We start from the raw sequence: 21,311 nt of genomic DNA, 5'->3' as shown, positions 1-21,311 counted from the left end.
AGAATATCTGTGCTGTTTGAGCATCAAACCCAAAATGAGATGGAACTAAAATAAGAGCTAATGGAACTAATGAAGGGGCCTCTGTTAATTAAGATTGAATTTATCTTTTTTCATCTCATCAAGGTTCCTCTAATCACAGTCTCAGGGCGATCTCGTTCTCCGTCATTACCCGCTCTGTGATGCATGGTAATTTGAAATGAATTCTTATCAAAACCCTGTTGTAATGCTCTGTAGGTCATCAGCCCTTGTTTTGATCCACTTGTTGTGGCCGGTTGCGTTTTCTTTTACCTGTAATGCTCTATATGTATATTCCAGATAACAGGGAATGTTCTCAGAACATTCTGGTGAGGTATTCTCAAAGTTATGGACAAACATTCTTTCAGTAACATTAATAGCACATTCATTCAAAGTTACAGTATCTGGTCTTTAACTCTTTCCTTGCCACTTTCCGTGTTTTTCACTTTTATTCTGTAGGAGGTGCTATTATGCATCTTCACTACACTTCTTCAAACTTGAAACTTATGAAAACGGAAGTTTGAATAAAACAATTGTGTTAGTTTATTTGTTTGCTTAAAAGCAGAGGTTCTGTTCTTTCTTTTGACATATTGCATTTTCAGATATTCATACAACAAAATATTCTGGGGGCCAAGACAATTTTGTGTAAAATGATCAAAAATGTTGGCAGTAGCTGGAAAGGTTTTTATTTTTTGTTTGTTTGTTTTTTAACAGTAGTGGCAGGTAAAGAGTTAATAATTTCCTCAAAACTTTAGCACTAAAATTATTTTTACATAGCTTATAGAGCTTTTTGTTTTGACTTATTTTATATGCATTTTTTAGCTTTGGTTACCAGAAATACAAGAACCAATGCCGTGATGGCAAGCCTGTAATTTGGCACTTTGTTTCTATTTAATATAAAATTATTACTTAAACTTTTCCAGGTCCCCCTCCCCAATAGATATGCATTGTGAACATTTAGATACTGTATGCATTGTGAACAAAAAATATAGAGCTGTAGCAGGACCAAAAACACTCTCCTATTCACACGTCTGTGAACCCTGGTTCAGATTTATATGGAATTCAGTCTTCCGAGAGATCACGGGCTCCACTGGGTTTTCAATTGCTTCAGCTGATACGTAAACTGTTGATCATTCAGCTCTGAAAGGAGGCAAACCAAATACTTTACTGGATACTTCTATAGCAATTTCCCTGTCTTGATGTAGGAGCAATGCTTTATAATGGGTAAGAGATTGTTGGAATTTTACCCAGTTATTGGCAAAAGCGCACTTGCTTGTGTATTTTGATGACTTGGTTTAGATTTCTGCAATGCAAAAAATATAGTGTAAATATTATTTATCTTGCCAGTATATCATATAGGTTTTTTTTTTATTTATTTTAATTAAATTTTAATTTAAAATGTGCTTAATATATATTATGCTTTATAACAATAAAAAATCTTCAAACAAGACATAAAAATGAGAAATATATATTTTAAACAAGACATTCATCTGCTGATTTTGTTTCATTCAAGTGTTATTTTCAAATATTCGAAATTGTGCTTCTATTTTTAACAAAAAAAAATATGAAAATTCATTGCAAACTAACAAGATGTGTTTCTCTCTCATTGTTTTTTTAATTCTACTTAAAGTCTAGAAATATGAATATAATATGATTAATTTAAATTATGGGCAATCCGAAGCTGCCTGTGAGTGAAATGAGTCGTGATTTTACACATCAATTATCATTGTAATTAGGCACTGATGTGATTAATTGCAGAGTTACAGAAAGCAAGAAGCCAATGATCTTTATAATGAACTGCCAGACGCGAAATCAGCCGCTAACTGCTGAGAAGACCATCGCAGGTTATGAATTAGGCAAATCAATTAATGTTCTTACAATTATTTAGCCAATGGGTGGGAGCACCTGCCTCAATTAGTGTTCGTGCAGCTCTATATGAGCAAAAATCATGAAATGATGCTTTGAAAACTCCAGAAAGCTTCACTTAGTATCTTGGATTAACCGAAAATGGACTAAAGTCACAAAAACAGTATTATATTTGAGATTAGTGGACTAAATATGAGCCATATGGCTGCAGTTTTTCGATTAATGTGATTCTAATGAAACTTCCCTCGTGATCTCGTCCCGAGGGCTGCGCTTCAGATCCAGCAATGTACAGTATGAACTCAAGTAAACAGTGCTACACTCCAAAGGTAGTTAAATTTCTCACATCAGTAACTTTATTAAATCAGTTTCTGCTATTGAAACTGGAGAGCCATTTTCCCAAAGCGTGCCACGCTCACCCTTGGCTTTTGCTGGAAGAAAAAGTTTTCTTTTGCTATTTTAAGAACGTAAGCAAATTTATCCGCACAGGAGGGATGGTGCTTTCATAGTAACTGGATGGAATTATTTAGGATTAGTGGTTTAGAAAGAAATAAAATTTGCTCAACCCCATCCAATACAAAAATTAGATTATTTCTTCACCACAACACATTTGGAGAAATGTAGCATTGCATCACTTGCTCCCCAATATATCATATACAAATCTGCACAGATCAAGCACTGTTAGTCCAAACAGCTAATTAAAAACATCACAATAATCCACAAAGTAATCCACACCACTCCAGTACACCAATTAATGTCTTGTGAAGCCAAAAGCTGTGTGTTTGTAAGAAAGAAATCCATCATTACGGCATTATAATATGAGTCTGTAATATTGCTTACTACATTCCAAAACAGTTCTAAATAAATAAGGAGAGAAATCTGCACAGATCAAGCACTGTTTACATGCCAAAACAGTTCTAAATAAATATATGGGTGGATATTGATGTGAGAGGCAACAGAAGATGCACTTTTTTTACTGGAGGAAGCATTATTATGGATTATGGACTCATATTTTGTTCAGAATCAAGTTAAAAACATGCAGCTTTTGTCTTCTCAAGATGTTAATTGATGGACTGGAGTGGTGTGGATTATAGTGATGTTTTTATCAGCTGTTTGGACTCTCATTCTGACGGCACCCATTCACTGCAGAGGATCCATTGCTGAGCAAGTCATTCTCCAAATCAGTTCTGATGAAGAAACAAACTCATCTACATCTTGGATGACCTGAGGGCGAGTTATCTTGGTGAAATATTACTTGAACGATTCTCAAAATGCTCCTGCATGCAGAATTGGAGCGTTAGTTGGTTGTCTGAATCCTCAAAAGGAGCCTGGATTGTGGTAGGGGGCCACTGATAAGCTCATGGGGTGCCGGATTTGGCCCACAGGGCTGACTTTGAGTACTATTGATGTATTGGTTTGTGAATTCTTTATAGTATCAGCACATAGATGGATTTCAGAGAAACTGGAGAGTAAAAAGCTTTTCATGGATGTTGAAAAGCTTCTTCTGTAAAATGTCTTTGGTTCAAAATGGAACATTTATGGCTGAGAGTGAGTTAATTAGCATCTTTTGACTTCTGTCTTAAATAATAAATGTTTTTTTTTTTTTTTTTTTTTTTTGTATTTTAATGTCAAATTAAATTAAAAATATCCAATATCTGGCACTATGATTAAGATACACATTTAAATGTAAAAAATATGATGTTAATTTTGAGATGTATAAGAGCCACTTCAACATCCGTTAATGCACAACATGACAAAGATGTGAAACTTTCTCAGCTCCAATTAATAACTGATATTGCTTTTTTGCATAATTTAAAATAAAAAAAGAACTGATCCACATAAATTGTTCATGCATATTCTATGTGAAATGCAAGATATAAAAATGGATTGGTTTTTAGAATCATACTGAACCAATGACAGGCACTTACTGGAAATATTTGTTCATATTTCTTGATATCTAAATCAAAATTCAATGCAGAAAATAAAGAGCTGAAGTTGAAGCGCTACCTGGTTTACCAAACTGAAGTAAGTCTTCCTAGTTAAGCTAGTTAACATCCTCACATTTTTAAGCCAAGTGGACTTTGAATGCAGTTTAACATCACAGTTATTATTATTAAAAAGCTGATATTTTGCATTCTGCTTAATAAATAAATACATGCAATTTTGTATCCATATTTCTTACTAAATGAATTAGAATGTTCTAAATTCAAAATCTGAATTACAGAAAATTATTGGTTAAACTAAAGGGTTAGTTCAACAATACAATAAATACAGTAAATAACTGGTTGAACTAAGCCACTGACTCGGTTTACTGAGTTTTGCTGGTTAACCCAGTTAACTCCCACACTGATTTAACACACCTTTTTTTTTTTGTTGTTGTTTTTTTTTTAATTGTGATTTCATAGTTGCACACCATCTAATACAGTATGTAACTGAGTGATTTAACACACATTGCATTGTTTCTGTGTGTAAGTCAACCTCGTCTGGTCTCTTGAGCTAGTGCATGGCAAACAGCTGAGAAGTTGACATAAACTCTGAACACATACAATGACTAGAAGTCTTACTTTAGCTCAGTATGCAGCACTGTGACAACAGAGGAAACTGCACCATTTATTTTAGGCCCGAATCTCTGAGGTCTGGAAGACAGTAGCAAAGACATGTTCCTGTCTCATTTAGAACCATTTGCACTACAACAAACCCTTGAGCAATCTAATCTAGGAAGCTATACTTTCCCCAAACAAAGCCACACATCCAAACAACATAACAACATGACACTTCCAATACCCAATACATGCTCACAGCATCGCAAAGGATTGCAGAGCATCCATCAGGGAAAGCGCTGAATCCCCCAGGCGTCCCGGGACCGACCGCACAACCTGAGCACTCATCAGAGAGAACGGGAACGAGCTCAAACTGGTCCCATTGAGACCACTTATCCGGCAGGCTGGTCTTCAGCAGGTGGCGTGGTACTATATAGCAAAGCACGCGCCTGTCCTGCTACCAAACATCTTAAGTCGCCACACAGAGAGAAACTAGATACCAAAAGGTAGGCCACACCTTAGAGGAAGCTATTTTCGGGAAGCTGTGCATCTCTGAACTCAGGGTTGTTTGTTATTGTGAAACACGTTCTATTATGCGACAGAGAAAACATTTGTAGATGTGAATTATGCATTAAGGCACTTTTAATAAATGATTATGCATAGCAATGCTGCTTTGTATTCCTGTATGAATTGCATTAGACTGAAAAAGGTGCAAAAATCGTCATTGTAAGTCTAGGGTCATGTTTAGTCTAGCATAACCAGACTGTCAGCAAAAAGTATTGTGCACTTTGCAGATTACTGTGGCCAAGAAAGGCAGACTTAGACAGACTGTCTGTTCAACATGTAGAGCTTTAAACACACTTTTAAAGTGTTTTTTTTTTTCTTTCTTGGTTATAAAAATGAAGCGAACATTCCATTATATCATTTTGCAAACATAATGAGAATGTTACTTTTGAATGTTAAAACATTCTGAAATAAGTAATTACGTTTAAAAAGCATTAAATGAACATCCAACCGAAACATTTCAGAAAGAAAAGTTTCCATGAACAATGTATTTTGTGCTAATTTTGAGTTTTGAGAACGTTGCGGGGAAGAGTGTTTGTTTATAACTTTCTGTCATTTTAAAAATCTGCCATTTGATTGTTTTAACAATGTTTCCTTACTAAAAGTACCTGTTTTAAAATATTATAGTCTTTCTCTTCTAGGAAATTAAATAAAAATACGAATTACTCTTATTGTAGTAAACATTCTTTTTAATCAATAAAATGCTTTCTACAATCTAAGAAAAGTTCATTTAAAAGTTGCATTACACATTGGTTTTTCCACCAACAGTTTCCCATACAGTATTTTCAGTATATTCTCTTTGCATTGTGTTTTAGGGTTAGAGTTAGGTTAGGAATTGTCTGTAAACTTCATAGATTATCTTGGCAGAAGATGATCTACCTTTTCCATTTTTCTACTGACTTTTTTCTTACAGTGGAATGAGAAGGTTTCCTCTGATTTGCAATAGCAAATAGCAGATCATGGTTTGTCAGTGTGTTTGATTGTACACTTCAATTAGTTTTGAGAAAGTTGCTAGAATTTAATCATTTTGATTAAAATGTCTGCAGTGTTTTAAACATAGAGCAAACTGATAACTTTGGTTCATTTGGGCTCTAATGTAAGCTAAAGGCTATTGCTTTCATATACTTCCTGTTTCAAGGAAATGCTTTTATATGGGAAAGAGAACTAGTGAACATAAACTGGGGGACTCTGACAGCCGTGCACTCGATCAGGAGATATCAAACAATCATCCGCACTCAAGTGCTCCGGGATCCACGGAAAATATAGTTTTGTTTCAAGCTGCTTATTTGATCGGTGAACTGTATCGACCCTGAGGTGCATTTCAATTATCTTTCAAAGTGATTCCTCAGACACAGCCGCCATTTGCATATCGGGCAGAACCATCTATAGAGTCAAAACAGGTTTAAAAAAAAAAAAAGCGTGTGTGTGTTTTTACACATCTTCTGTCAAACGTACTCAAGGGGGAACGGCTGCCCCGACTGAAATCTCACCTGATTTTAAAACAGGATCCATGCAACTCTTCATAATTTTCTCGTAAATATTCTTGTTTTTTTCCATTATTCAACACCGTACTAAATTATTAAAATGCAGTGATCTGTGCTTTGTGTCCTACACACCCATGGCACTGCTGGTTGTTCTTCTTCAAGGTGATGTTTTCCCATTGAAAAGTGAAATGGAATTGAGGCGAGAAGGGAATTTGAGTTTGTCTCGTGATGGATAAACACGTTTCCCGCTTCAGGTCAGATAATTGAATTAATGTAAATTCAGCTGATTTATAGTCATCCGTGCTCTCATTCTTACCTTGGGATTTGCCAGTTTATGTAGAACAAGATGAAGTTGAGCTCATTGGATTTTCTTCAACTACAGGCACTTTTATATTGCATTTTTATTAAAATTACAGATTCACATTTTTGCATTGTAAGTATTTTGAATTTATTTTTGCTACTTTTCAGATGTCTTTAGTTGGATTTTATTGTTTTACCGTTGTTCCTGACTTTCAGTCTTTAAGTATGAAAATATAAAATATAATTAAAATAATAATTACTTATATATATATATATATATATATATATATATATATATATATATATATATATATATATATATATATATATATACTTTATAAGTAATTATTATTTTAATTATATTTTATGTGTATATATGTATAATATATATATATATATATATATATATATTATATATATATATATATATATATATACACACACACACACACACACACACACACACACACACACACTAGGTATGTGTGTGTGGTTAGCGGTGGTTTTTAGCGTTCAGTGTGTGTGTGTGTGTATCATTGAACAAATTAGTTAGCGGTGGTTTTTAGCGTTCACTTTCTAATAGTCCACACTTATGTAATGCCTTACATTCTTTCATAAATAATGCATACCTTTAATAGTTTCATTTAATCCAAGTGTGATTATATGTGTTTTGCCCTTTTCTCCTCTATCTTAAATATCTGTTTCATCATGTTTCATTCATCTATGCAACGCTCTTATGCTTGGGGAGTCGATTTGTTTTAATTATGATTAAATTTCATAGTAATTAAATAGGAAGGTCTTCTCCTGAACGATCTCACAGAACCCCGGGGCCTGTGTGTGTGTGTGTGTGTGTGTGTTCACAGGCTCAAAACGCATGATCAAGGGTGGTCGCAATTCATCATGGTCACCGACCGCCTGCGCTGACAGAGGAGTGACAGGACAGACAACTTTGATCATTCACAGAGCACCTGCACTATGGAGTTTACACTGGGAATCCATTGATTTCTATGGAAATGTTTCATTTCAAGGATATATAACCAGAACACTTATTTTGAATGTCCACTTACATAACAGTCAGAGTATTAGTAGACTCTTTGCTTAATATCTGCTGACATTCTACTGACTGTAAGTAATTTTGGAAGTATGTCAACTTATTCTACTAACCCTAATCCTAACCTAAAACTGAATTACTAATACAGGTAACAATTGCCATAGTAACACGTTAGTTTAGGGACCAATTTTCACTATTAACTAGTTGCTTATTAGCATGCATATTCCTATTGGCCGTTTATTAGTATTTATAAAGCACATATTATGCATGACCATATTCTACATCCCTAATCCTACCCAATACCTAAACTTAACAACTACCTTACTTACTATTTATAAGCAGTAGTTAGGAGTTTATTGAGGCAACCATTTTCATCTAATGAATTTTAAGATATTCATCTCTTTTTTAATATTATAAAATAATATTATAATACTATTTTTAATATTCTAGAAACATTACAATTTACAGTTTTCTTCTTGTGATTGGAATGTCATTTACAGGTTGCAAAAGCATTTCTTAGAATGTTCAAGTATAAATAACATCATAAATGACGTTCCGAGAATGTTGATCTCAGTGTAATGAGAACATATATCAGATATTAATACAGTTATAAAAACGTTCCATAAACATTACTTTAAGAACATTTTGTCCCAACATTTACATAACGGAAAACGTAAGTGAAAGTTTTGAGAACATGTGAAGGCCTTGTTTTGCTGCTTTAGTTTTTTTCTTTTATTTCTCTGTTTATCTCTCTGTACTAGAATCACAAATGTCTATCTTTAAGTGCCCTCCATTCAGGACAATATTAATCTTCAATAAGGCCTTCAATGTTGTACACTGCATGTACCTTAAAGCAAAAAACAAACAAACAAACATATGAATCAGCTCTCGCGTGTGTTAATGTTAACCTTGGACAGAACAGGGCAGGTTGGTGAACTAAACTTTATGTCAGTCCAATGCAGGGAGAAGCTTTGGATGGTGTAAATGAAATATTTCTTGTCTAAAGGTGACATGCTGACTTCACACGTGGTTTGTGTGATCTGTCATGGTATTGAGGGTGAAATGACTTCACGTGCCGTTTATAATGATTCATAGCCAAGTAGAAGAGTTGAGCAAAAAAGAACATTTGTGTTGCTCCAGGTTTGACATTAATGAAGATCAGTCAGGAGCTCAATTCAAGAACAATATACAAGTTCTCAATAATGTTTTTTTTTTTTTTGCTTACTTTTGATAAGATGGTACAGCAATTCTCTTAGCTCCATTTTTTTAATACATTTTACCATGTAAATGTGAAGTGATTCATTCTGAAACAAATGCCATTCAGCTATAAACAGCTGGACAGAAGACAATAGTGTCATCATTCAACTCAATTCAGTTCAAGTTTAGTTTCATTCAGCAGTGTCAGTGCAGTTAATTCCATAATCATTGAATATTAAGAGGACATTTATACCGTCTTATCTCACACCTTTGTAATGGAATGGACGTTTTACAGTGTTTGTTGGAGGGAAGCGGGCCAAATGAAACTCTCATATAATAATGGCTTCACATTTTTAATACCATAAAACCATAAAACATTTGAACATTAGTGTTCTAAAAATCCAAAAATCCAAAATTCTAAAATAGAAATTAAAATTTTAAAAACTTTAGAAAACTAACGAAGTTAAACCAATACTGCTAAACTTCAAAAACACGAACTTGTAGAAATGGTGATGTCATGTGCATACATATTACGTGTTCAGTCTATAAGTATGTGTGCATGCAAACCCAAACTCTATCAGGTGACAAATGGAGAACAAATGTCTGAAAAAAGATATGTGATGAACAAGAGCTCAAGGTATTTTAATGTTTTATCAAACGACATAAATTCATAACTGAAGATATGTGATGAACAAGAGCTCAAGGTATTTTAATGTTTTATTCTATGACATAACTTCATAACTGTCTTGAAAAAGCCGGTAACTAAACTAGGTTCATTAAACATCCTTACATTAAAAAGCTAAACTCATCTACTGATTAGTCATTTCCCAGACTTGTTGTGTTTATAATCATATATTTGCAAACCATTCTAACTCAAACTCAGACTGAAAACTTGTCAGAAACTTGAATATTATGATGATGAAGTTGAAGTTGGCGGGGGTCCCCTTCTGTCGAGACCGCTTTGACCTGCGGGCAATGAAACAATTTGTGGCAAGAGTGTAAAAGTAGCCCAGCTGAGTCAACGTCATTCACTACAGTCATATATATGACTTGCACTGAGAGGGAAATATCTGATCTGTCTGCTTACATGGCTCACATGCACATATCCAATTTATAATTGATTTATTTCCACATATGAATGAGGCCTGAAACTGATTTGACAATATCGGGATTCATGTCCCTTTTTCCTGTTTTACACATTTTTCTTGTTTGTGGTTCGTATCCGATATGTGCCTCATGGGAGGAAAAAATCGGAACTGGTTCCCTTGAACCATGTAGTGTTAATGCAGTTCAAGTATGAAAAGAAATTATTCAGCTTGAGTCAGTTCACTGCTGATTCAATTCAGTTTAATACCAGTGCTGATACTGCACTTCATCTGTCAAGCAGATGTATAGCAGATGTAATGCATTGCATCCAGCTTAATAAAGTTGAAGTTTTGTTCTTGTTTTGTTGGTCACGGAGCTTATTTTCTGCAGTAATCCAAAAGAAAAAAAAAATCCTACTGGGTTTTTGTTGAAGGAACCAGGGTGATGCAAACTCTATTTTAACATTAAAAAGACGCATTTCACCTTGAATTCCAATCTGCTGATTTTCACCCATTTTGCAAAATGGAGAAAAACATTTTCTCAAGATTACATCCGTGCTGATCATTAGTAATCCTACAGGACAAATGGCCAGCAATTCCATCTTGATAACCACCTAAAAATGCCGCTCATCCATTTGCGAAAAGAAGCAGTTATTATATGAGAGTTTCATTCGGCACGCTTCCCTCCAACAAACACTGTAAAACTTCCATTCCATTACAAAGGCGTGAGATAAGACGGTCCCTCTGGTCCATTTAACTGTGATTTGAAGTAACAATTCCCATCTGGATAGACAAATGTCTGTTAACTCCATTCACAGAATCATATCAGACAGAATAAAGCGCTGTCTAAGCAGCCGAGTATCATGGGACACGGATAAAAGGAATCTGAAGGTAAATCTTTCACTTCTAAGCGGCTCAATAATGTATTCTCCCGAGAGTTTTGCAGACGCTCTAAAGCCTTCACATAGCGGAAGTCTTCTTTACTATATTCAATAATGTAAATTTTCTAAATGGGCCCTTCAGAATGGGAGTGTCAGGAAATTTTGTCCTGACATGAAATCATAACTGACCTCCTCTGGTCTGGCTCTATCTATAGCGCCGTCATGAATTTTGCATTACGTCCAATGGCTCTCAAAGATATTGACTGACTGTAAGTGTAATTTGTCAGTACGGCGGATGTGAACATACATCAGTCGGGCCGGGCCGCCGATCTGTCTTATCTCGGGGGTTCTGATGGAGCGACGCAGGTGTCAGATTGACCAGACGACAAATTCGGTGAAGCCGGAATTAATGGGTTTGAGAGAAGATAGAAGCCTTCTGAATGAATACCAAATGTGGTTGAGGAGCATGTCGAATAGACTCACATAGAATGTGAAAATGACCTTTGAATAACCCCTCAAACTCAAAAGAAACAATTAATATATAACGCAAATAAAATATTACATTCTACAGCAATGGAAATGTTCTTTCTTCAGTTACTTTTACTACAGGTTAGCAGTGAAAATAATAATAATAATATTAAAAATCTACAACAGTATCTTAGTAGTGATAATAAAAATAAATAAAACACTGGTCTCCATTCACATGTGTTGTGTTGAAAACATTTATCTACATGCTGTAATCACAAAAGTGAACTAAACTAGAGGGGATTTTTGTTGCATAGGCAAGGATGGCTAACATTTACCATTATTACATGCATGTATTTGCCACTTTAATCCAAAGTGACTTGCATTCAGGATATTTACTTAAATTTATCACAAGACAAAATAATTATTCACTCATTAAAAAAAAAAAAAAAAAAAAAAAAAAAAATCAAGATATACTGTATTCTCTGAAAATAAATATGTTTTGTTTCTTTGTTTGTTTTCAGTTATCAAAGTAATTGCATTAATTAATCACTAAGCAATCTAATTGATTTAGTCATTTAAGTATATTTTTGGAGTTAAATCAAATCAGTTAATTTAGATGCTATCATATTTTCAGGTTATCTAACAAAAGGTTGTTGTAATGGAAAAACTAGAAGAATGATACCAACATTTATTGCTTTAAGCAAGACTATTTTTAGAGAATTGTTTCTTCTCTGTAAATTGTTTCTTCTTTTGTCTTGTTTTAAATAATAATCTCTAAACTGCTAAATCTCTAAATTTAGCGAGGAAGTATCTTATGCTCCAGTGTTTAGTATCACTCAGAAAGTATTGCTAGTTTTTATTAATATTTTAAATCAGTTTATATATATTTTATATATATTATTGTTTTTTTTTTTTTTTTTTTTTTCATAAAATTTTATGTTTTTAGTAATTTTGTTTGTTTTTGGTTTGTTTTTATGTCTACATATTTTATTATTTTTCGTTTCAGTTTTGGTTTAGTATCTTAGTTACTATAATTAGAACAGTTGCCTTGACAGATAGCATCTATCTATATATATATATATATATATATATCTATATATATATATATATATATATATAATATATATATATATATATATATATATACACACACACACACACACAATTTTAATGTTTATTGTATTTAAAGTAAATAAAGGTATTTTCATTGTGTACTTTTCCTTAGCCCTATGCAAAGTTTCTTTCCAGTAAAGTGTCTTTTTAAGAATGTTTTTACTGTAAAATAAGTGTAGTGTAAGTATTAAAGTAATGGATAAACTGCGATATGAAAAGTAACCACAATATATTTAATCACCGCTATTATTTTTCATTGCCATTCTTGATCCTTTTGTAATAAAAGATGTATTAAAACAGATGCGGATGCATTCTGCTGCTGCGGCACATAAGGAAGCTCCTGACAGCCCACCTGTCTCTCTGTCTGAGAGGGTACAGCGTCTGAGACGAGGCCTTGCTCTGACAGCAGCAAAGCTGGAGACACAGTGGGCTAAAGAGCTGGAATCAGTCAAACAGCAGACGCCCACTCGATCTGCAAAACATCCTGATCCTGCTTCTGAGAGCTAACGCTGGGGCTCAGAGCAATAACAGCAGAGCAGAACATTCACTAGGCACTAGGCAATATTTTATAATATTGCCTAGTGAATGTTCTGCTCTTTATATATATATATATATATATATATATATATATATATATATATATATATATATTCCACCACATCGACTTTTGTTTTGCAGCATTGTTTGGATGGATTGAAGCACAGGAGTACATTGGGTATTATGTCCGAGTACTGCACAGGTGTCAGTGTGTTTTACAAAAAGCTTCTTTTTTTTTTTTTCAAAACAAAAGATTGAACCTTATGCAGCATTTGACTGTTTTTAGTCTTTTATAAAGAATTGCACTTGTGAAAAATGATGGTTATGTAGTGGAGACTAATAAATAATGGGTTGCAAGCATTGCATGTTGATATTTGGTGCAAACATAATTTTCTTACCCCTCTTGTTGTTCCAGAACATCTGATGTTCAATGTCTCCATCAGGATTATTATAGTTGACCAAAATTAAAAATGAATGAATTTAATTGAATTAGAATGAATGAATGAATGAATGAATGAATAAATGAAGCATTTATTTTACTTTTGTTTTATGTAGTTGCTAAAATGTGTGTATATATATTTACAAAATAAAACATTTAAAAATATACATTTACAGTATATATAAATTTACAGTTGCTGTGTGTGTGTGTGTGTGTGTGTGTGTGTGTGTGTGTATGTGTGTGTGTGTGTGTGTGTGTCTGTGTGTGTGTGTGTATACATACACACACATACACACACACACACACAAAACATATATATATATTAATATCATTAATATAATAATTTAATATATTATTAAAAGCTGAAAGAGCCAGAGAGAATGTGTATGAGCCAACAACACGGAAAAATTACAAATGAGATCTCTTCAGAATCTAAATTCTAACTAATAAAAATGACAAAAACACAACACAAAAAATAAAAACTAATAAAGAAAAAACACAATTATATAAAAATATACCGAATATAATATTAAAAAACTAATAATTTCTAAATGATACTAAAATTGTTATTATTATACTGTTCTCCATCCACTGATTAGTCCAATCTGCTGAATTTTCCAGAATATAGGGACTGTCTTATGGGAGAAGCTGCTTTTGGGCTTGTGTTCTCTGAGATATCGCTTCAGATATGAAATCCAAACATTCTGTTTCGCTATGATTTTCTGAAAACTTTAGCTTGTTTCTCCTATATAGGTCAAACAAAAGAGAGTTGGATACTTAAATCACACTTTAAAATGTGTGAATGTGATTCATTAGATCATATAATTCACTGTCACAAATTGTTTTAGCATTGCAAACTGTGCTTCTTTTTCATCCTTGTTGTTCATGTATATTGAAGTGCAGGTTTGGGTCGTGTATTATCTCCTCACCCGCTCCATCACAACAGCCTCTCTGTAATTATAACTTTCCCATTTCTCTGTTCATTTGGAACACAAACAATGCAACTTCCAGAGAAGTCCAGCAGGTCTCTGAAAAAAACTGAGTGCATTTGTGCCTTTCAAGCCAATTATGGGTACTAACCTGCATTACTAAAAGCCTTATTACAGTAATGATACTTTCTGATCCAAAGTACAGTACAACCAGTGCCGTGACCATACTGAAAGAGCAGAGAGCAGGTGTGTGTGTGTGTGTGTGTGTGTGTGTGTGTGTGTGTGTGTGTGTGTGTGTGTGTGTGTGAGAGAGAGAGAGAGAGAGAGCGAGAGAGAGAGAGAGAGAGCCAACGGCATGGACAAATCACAAATGAGATCTCAATTCTGTCTCCTAGAGGCAATGGAGAGAGAAAATTGAGACTTCTGCACCAACAGTCTCCTCCTTCTCAGATGTTTCTCCTGAAGAAAACCCACTCAGTAACCTCACGTGTCTCATCTGGAGTTGTGCAGGAGATTCCACATATCTCAATAATGCTCAGAAGTCAAACGTCTCAATACGAACTCAAGCTATGCTGTTAGTTTCATAGTTGTGTACTTATTAATGTCTGCTAACAGTTGTCTTATTTGTGTTTTAGTTTATCCAAAATAGTTTTAGTAGAAGCATCTGAGACGGGGTTGATACAGCAATCAAGCAATCTCTGAGCAATTAATGTTACTCTGGTAACCATACATTTCTGCCAAAATACCAGTTACTTATAGTACATACAGTGTAGTTTATTATACCTTATAATGCAATAATTGCAGAAACTACTGTTAGGGTAATGTCATAATTAATTAATATGAGATCTCTTACAAAGTAGTATTCAGAAGCTTTCATTCTTATTTATTTATTTATTTATTGGTCAATATATCATATTTACAGTTAATGTTACTGTGGTAAAAAATCATAAATAATCTGAGATCTTTCAAAGACTTTTTTAAGATACCTTTTATTTGTTTATGTATTTATTTGCGTGCCCTTATTATAACTATATGATCTACCAAATTATTATAGTTACAGTTATTGTTACTACAGTTAAAACATAATTAACTAATCGGAGATCTCTTTTCAAGAAGTGTTCAGAAGCTTTCATTTTTTGTGTTTTTGTTGACAGTTTATTATAATAACAGTGAATAGACAAGCTGTGGATTATTTTTAATCTAAATATGAGAACAACAATAAATTGCACACAGTGTTCTAAAGATGCATGCATATTCATTTCAGTTCTTTTATAGTTTAATATGCAGAAACACATTACAGTGATTTGAGGCCAGACACAACAAATCTCCACATTCGACAGTTATGCCATCTGTGGTGCATGTGCGCTAATGTCTGACATTCATCACACATTTCAAGACATCAAAAATGTGATGCATTGAAGCTTTCCAGAACAGCAACGTGCCATTTCCAATATGATGTAATAGTTTTGTTTTATTTATATGTGTGTTTGTTCTGGTAATGCAGTTGTCTTGCGTTTTATCCTGGTGTGTGTGTGTGTGTGTGTGTGTGTGTGTGTGTGGATATTAACCTGACAGATTCAGAGTGTTATTGCTCATTACTTGAATTAGTTTGATGGACAGCGTGCAGCAGATCTAATGTGTTGTGAGTGTGTAGTGCTGTAATGAGAGCGTATCATTGTGGATCTCTATGAACACAACGCTTTATAATGTGACTGTACTGCATTTTGAGATGTTTCTTGAGAGGCTTTTTTCATCTTAAATAGGACGCTGCTACCACCAAGCGGCCAAACTATGTATGTACAGCAGAATTGAAAACACGTACCATTACAATAAATAAATACTATAACATACTTTGATGTATATTACGAAGATTACCACCACACCCAAAGGGGGGTACAAATCGGTGATTTGGGCGGTACCCTAAGTTACAAAAGCTCAAAGGTACATCTTATTTATACCTAGGTGATGACTGATATCAGTATTAGGAAGATTACCACCACAGTGACAGTTCCTGAGAATGTTGATAGATCTGAACTGAAAGGTCCTTACCATTTCTCAGGATGAGTATTTTTCATAAATGTGTTTTTATTTTATTATTATTTATATAATTAATCTGTTTCTGTTTTGAATCAGTTTGCCATTTCATAAATCTTTTATGTCATTTAAAGGTTGCAAAAACGTTTCTTACTAACTTTATTGTTACCCAAAACATAACGTTATATATATATATATAATGTCCCGTTTTTCTGTCTTGATTATAACGTTATTTAAAGGTTGCAAAACACGCTTCTTAGAACGTGCATCCAGTACAAATAACAGCAGGATATACCAAGAATGTTGATCTCAGAGTGTTTTCTCTTAACATCATTCTCTTAACATTTTTTTTTTTAAAATAACAGTTATAAGAACATTCCATAGATATTTCATTTTAAACATTTTGTCCAAGCATTTATATAACGTTTAAAGAAACGTTAGTGAAAGTTGCGAGAACATTCTTTGTTATCTTGGCTATATACCATTTTATTACATGATTACATGAACTTTCCAAGTTATCATAGTTCAAAGAATATTACTATATCGCATTTCATATGTGTGTGTGTGTGTGTGTGTGTGTGTGTACATCTCAAAAAAATAAGAATATTGCGAAAAAGGGGTTTTTTTTTGTAACTTATTTCAAAAAGTGAAACTTTTCAATAAACTTTGCTTACAGCCCATGAAAGTCAAAAATCCAGTATCTCAAAATATTAGAATATTTCCTGAGATCAAAAAAAAAAAAAAAAAAAAGGCTTTGCAAAACAGAAAAGTTCAAGTTCTTTAAAGTATGTTCATTTCTGCACTCAATACTTGGTCGGGGCTCCTTTAGCACAAACTCCAGCATCAGTGAGGAGTGGCATGGAAGCCATCACTCTGTGGCACTGCTGAGGCACTATTGAGCCTTCAGCTCATCTGGATTGTTGGATCCACTGTTTCTCATCTTTCTCTTGAAAATATCTCTCCAGTCTTCCTCCTGACTCGACCTTGATTTCCAAATGAAATACAACATTTACTTTTATCTGAAAAGAGGACTGTGGACCACTGAGCAACAGTCAAGTTCTTTTTCTCCTTAGCCCAGGTAAGATGCTTCTGATGTTGTTTGTGTTTCAGAAGTGGCTTGGTAGCCCCTTCCTGAAGACGTCTGAGTGTTTTGACTCTTCATGCAGCTCCAGCTTCAGTCCACTCCTTGTGAAGTTCTCCCAAGTGTTTGAATCGGCTTTGCTTAACCGTATTCTCAAGCTTGCAGTCATCCCTGTTGCTTGTGCACCTTTTCCTACCCATTTTCTTCCTTCCAGTCAACTTTGCATTTAATATGCTTTGATACAGCACTCTGTGAACAGACAGACCTTTCAGTAATGACCTTCTGTGACTTACCATCTTTGTGGAGGATCTTTTGGACCATAGCCATTATTACAAGAGATACCCAGATTTATACTGTAGATATTCACATAAAAAAAAACAAAAATAAAAATACTAAAATATTTAGATACACTAATTTTTTTTTTTTTTTTTTACTTTCATGAGCTGTAAAAAACTTTAATTTACATGTAATGAATCTAGAATATATGTACAAAAAAAAAAAAAAAAAATATATCTATATATATAAACATAGTCGGGCTTGAACTAGAAACAGCCACTGACCACTAGATGGGGCCCAGAATACACATTTGATTTCCAAACTCCATCGAGGAACATAATTTAAACAACCTATGATCAATTGAAAACTAGGCCTAACTCTGTTATCAAAAGAATATAGGCCTATATAAATAATTTACATTTCACACAAATTATTTTAGCCTTTACTTCGTTCAGAGTTCAATACTACAAACAGGTTCCATCAATCTGCTTTAATTGATGAAGATAAATCATAGGCCTATGTGCTGTACCGACAAAAATGCGGTATGATGGTAATCTTTTTTTTTTTTTTTTTGGACATGTCAATGAACTGTCAAAGTGCTTTTGTGATTTATCTACACCACACAGCCACAGGTGACCCGGTGACGTGTTTTACAGTCATGTAAATAATAGCTTTAGGCAATAATCATATTTCTGTTTTTATGACTAACAGAATAAAATGGTTGAATGACCATTTCAGATGTTCACATTTCTTTTATTTATCTTATAACTCATCAGGTCCAGGTGATGTTTGCTTGATCTTTGCTCAATAGGTGGAACCGCGTGTCATATCAATGTTTGCTCATCTTTAGTCACGTGATCTGCCCTTTTTTGTCAAATGGCACATTTAACTTGTTCTGCACTTTTATTTCATCCATACTAGAGTTTGGCACATTATGAGCTAGTGGACAGATAACAGCACTATTTCTTACTCGTTGTGTTCTGTATCTGTGATCAGTAAAGAGCCTGAGGATCTCTCTCTGATCTGTTCCAACTTGTGATTTCAGCACAGACCCAGGAAACTATTAGTTGATTTCACTTTTTTTGTGAAGGTTTTAAATCTATTTTAACCATCTAATGAGAAGGTTTTGACTCAGTGTTCTTTAAACCTATAAAATTTTTTCCGACATTTAAAAGTTCTGTAGTTGTAGTTTGTAAACCATCGTTAAAACGATTAATTTGTTTAAACGAATCATTCAGTGCACATACAGTATTCAAACAAGCACTAACCCAGCTAACAAAAATATGTTATATAGAATTGTTCAAAACTTCATGAACACTAGGTGAAAATTCAGTTTTATCATTTTGCAAACATTATGGGAAGGTTACTTAAACATTTTAAAACGAGTAGTAACATTTAAAAAAAAAAAAATCCAACTAAAACATTTTTTTTAAAACAATGAGCGAAGTATAAATAATGATTTGTGCTAAAATTTTGGAACATTATTAAACTTTCAAGGAACGTTCTATGATTGTTGCTTAAAGAACATTCCCTGTTACTGGGATACTTGTGTTTAGGAATTTTTTTTTCTGGTGGGTCAGTCAGTTTCTTTATAAAAACAAACCTTAATGTTTTGATTAAAAAAAAGCAGCATCTAAACATTTCCATCCTTACTGCAAAGAAAAAAAAGATGCATTTCAATTGTATAAGCCAAGTTGACCTTTTGTGACAATATGCCCCAGTATTGAAAACTGCACAAAGACAAGTCTGACTTGATGCACAGAATCACCCACATGAATCAGCCAATCAAAAGCAATATAATAAGGATCCTGTAACTTAATCTGCGCATGGAAATCAAAGTGAAATCACGTTATCTCGTTTCCTGACGGAATTCCTCAGGTCCATGTTGAATGGATGACCTGCGTGAAGGACGTGGCTCTGAAAATGATGGACAGGTGTAATCAGACACAGACACTTGGAGGGGGAAAAAAACACATAGAATATGTTTTAATGTCTTACTTTGCTGTTCAGCCAAACAATTTTCCAGGCCAGTTTTAGGAACAATGTGTTGTAATAAACCCTCATACAAACAAAATGCATCATCGATTGTCTCTTTGTGAATGTTCTTCTGTATTTTCCTTCACGTTCTCCATCCGTTCGGCCCAGGGCACCAGAGAACATGGCTCTTGTTTCTCGTCTCCGTTTCTGCCCTTTAGAAAAGGATCTGCAAGGGATTGTGTACATTTTGCACGCTTTGGGATTTGAGATTAAAAACACATTGAGAGAGTGTGTGTGTTTGTGTGAGAGTTGCATCATGGAAAACTGGATTTAGACTCAAGAAGAATGTTGGAATACAAGAGTCTGTGTTTTCCTGCATGCTTTGAAGGTTATTGTGCATAAAGTTGAAGATACGACACATGCAAATCTCAAAATCTCCGGAGTTTGTGAAAACTTCTATTATTAAAGTTCAATGTGTAATTCATCCTGGACTGTTTGTGCTCCAGATGTAAATGATAAAGAAACGGAGCAGTTGTGTTTTGAGCAGCAAGCAGGGTCAGATTGGTCAGATTGTGTGTAGCGCTGAACAATAGCTTCTCACTCCGACATCAGACCTCTGGGCTCCGGTTCCAACACTCTCTTAATGTCCCAGATGACCAAAGTTTTCATGATTGACCTGTGACTGGATACAGATTTGCTTGTCTTTAGGTAGCATCTCAAAAAGCATGTGTTTGTTTATAAGAAACAGTCTGCAGTGTTTTTGCAGCATTGCTATGCAGTTAATAGGGTCTTATAGGGAGATATACTTAGTGCTTACTTACGCACTTTATTGCTCCTTAAAGGAATAGCTCACACAAAAATGAAAATTTGCTGAAAATGTACTCACCTTTAGGCCATCCAAGATGTGGATGAGTTTGTTTCCTCATTAGATTTGGAGAAATGTAGTATACAGTAATATCACTTGCTCACCAATGGATCCTCTGCAGTGAATGGGTGCCGTCAGAATAAGAGTCCAAACAGCTGATAAAAACATCACAATAATCCACAGACACTCCAGTCCATCAATTAACGACTTGAGGAGCCAAAGCTGTGTGTTTGTGAAATCCATCATGAAGACGTTTTAATTTCAAACCATTGTTTCTGGCTAAAATACTAGTCCTCTTTCTATAATATTGCATTCTCTAGTGGGAAAAAGTCATCTAGTCCAAATCAGTAGAAAAATATGCACAGATCAAGCACTGTTTAAAAAAAAAAAAAAAAAAAAAAAAAAAAACCTGTTTCTGTCAGCTGTTTGGACTCTCATTCTGACGGCACCCATTCACTGTAGATGATCCATTGCTGAGCAAGTGATGCAATGCTACACTACTCTAAATCTGTTCTGATGTTCAGATGTTTCTCTTTTTTAAAATTACTTTAAATGCATTTAAATATTGAATAAAATCTAGAATAAAAATTGACGATGGTTGTCATACAGTAA

This window comes from Cyprinus carpio, chromosome B6, assembly GCF_018340385.1.
Source record: "Cyprinus carpio isolate SPL01 chromosome B6, ASM1834038v1, whole genome shotgun sequence".
NCBI classification, from domain to species: Eukaryota; Metazoa; Chordata; class Actinopteri; order Cypriniformes; family Cyprinidae; genus Cyprinus; species Cyprinus carpio.
This window is presented reverse-complemented; position numbering follows the sequence as displayed.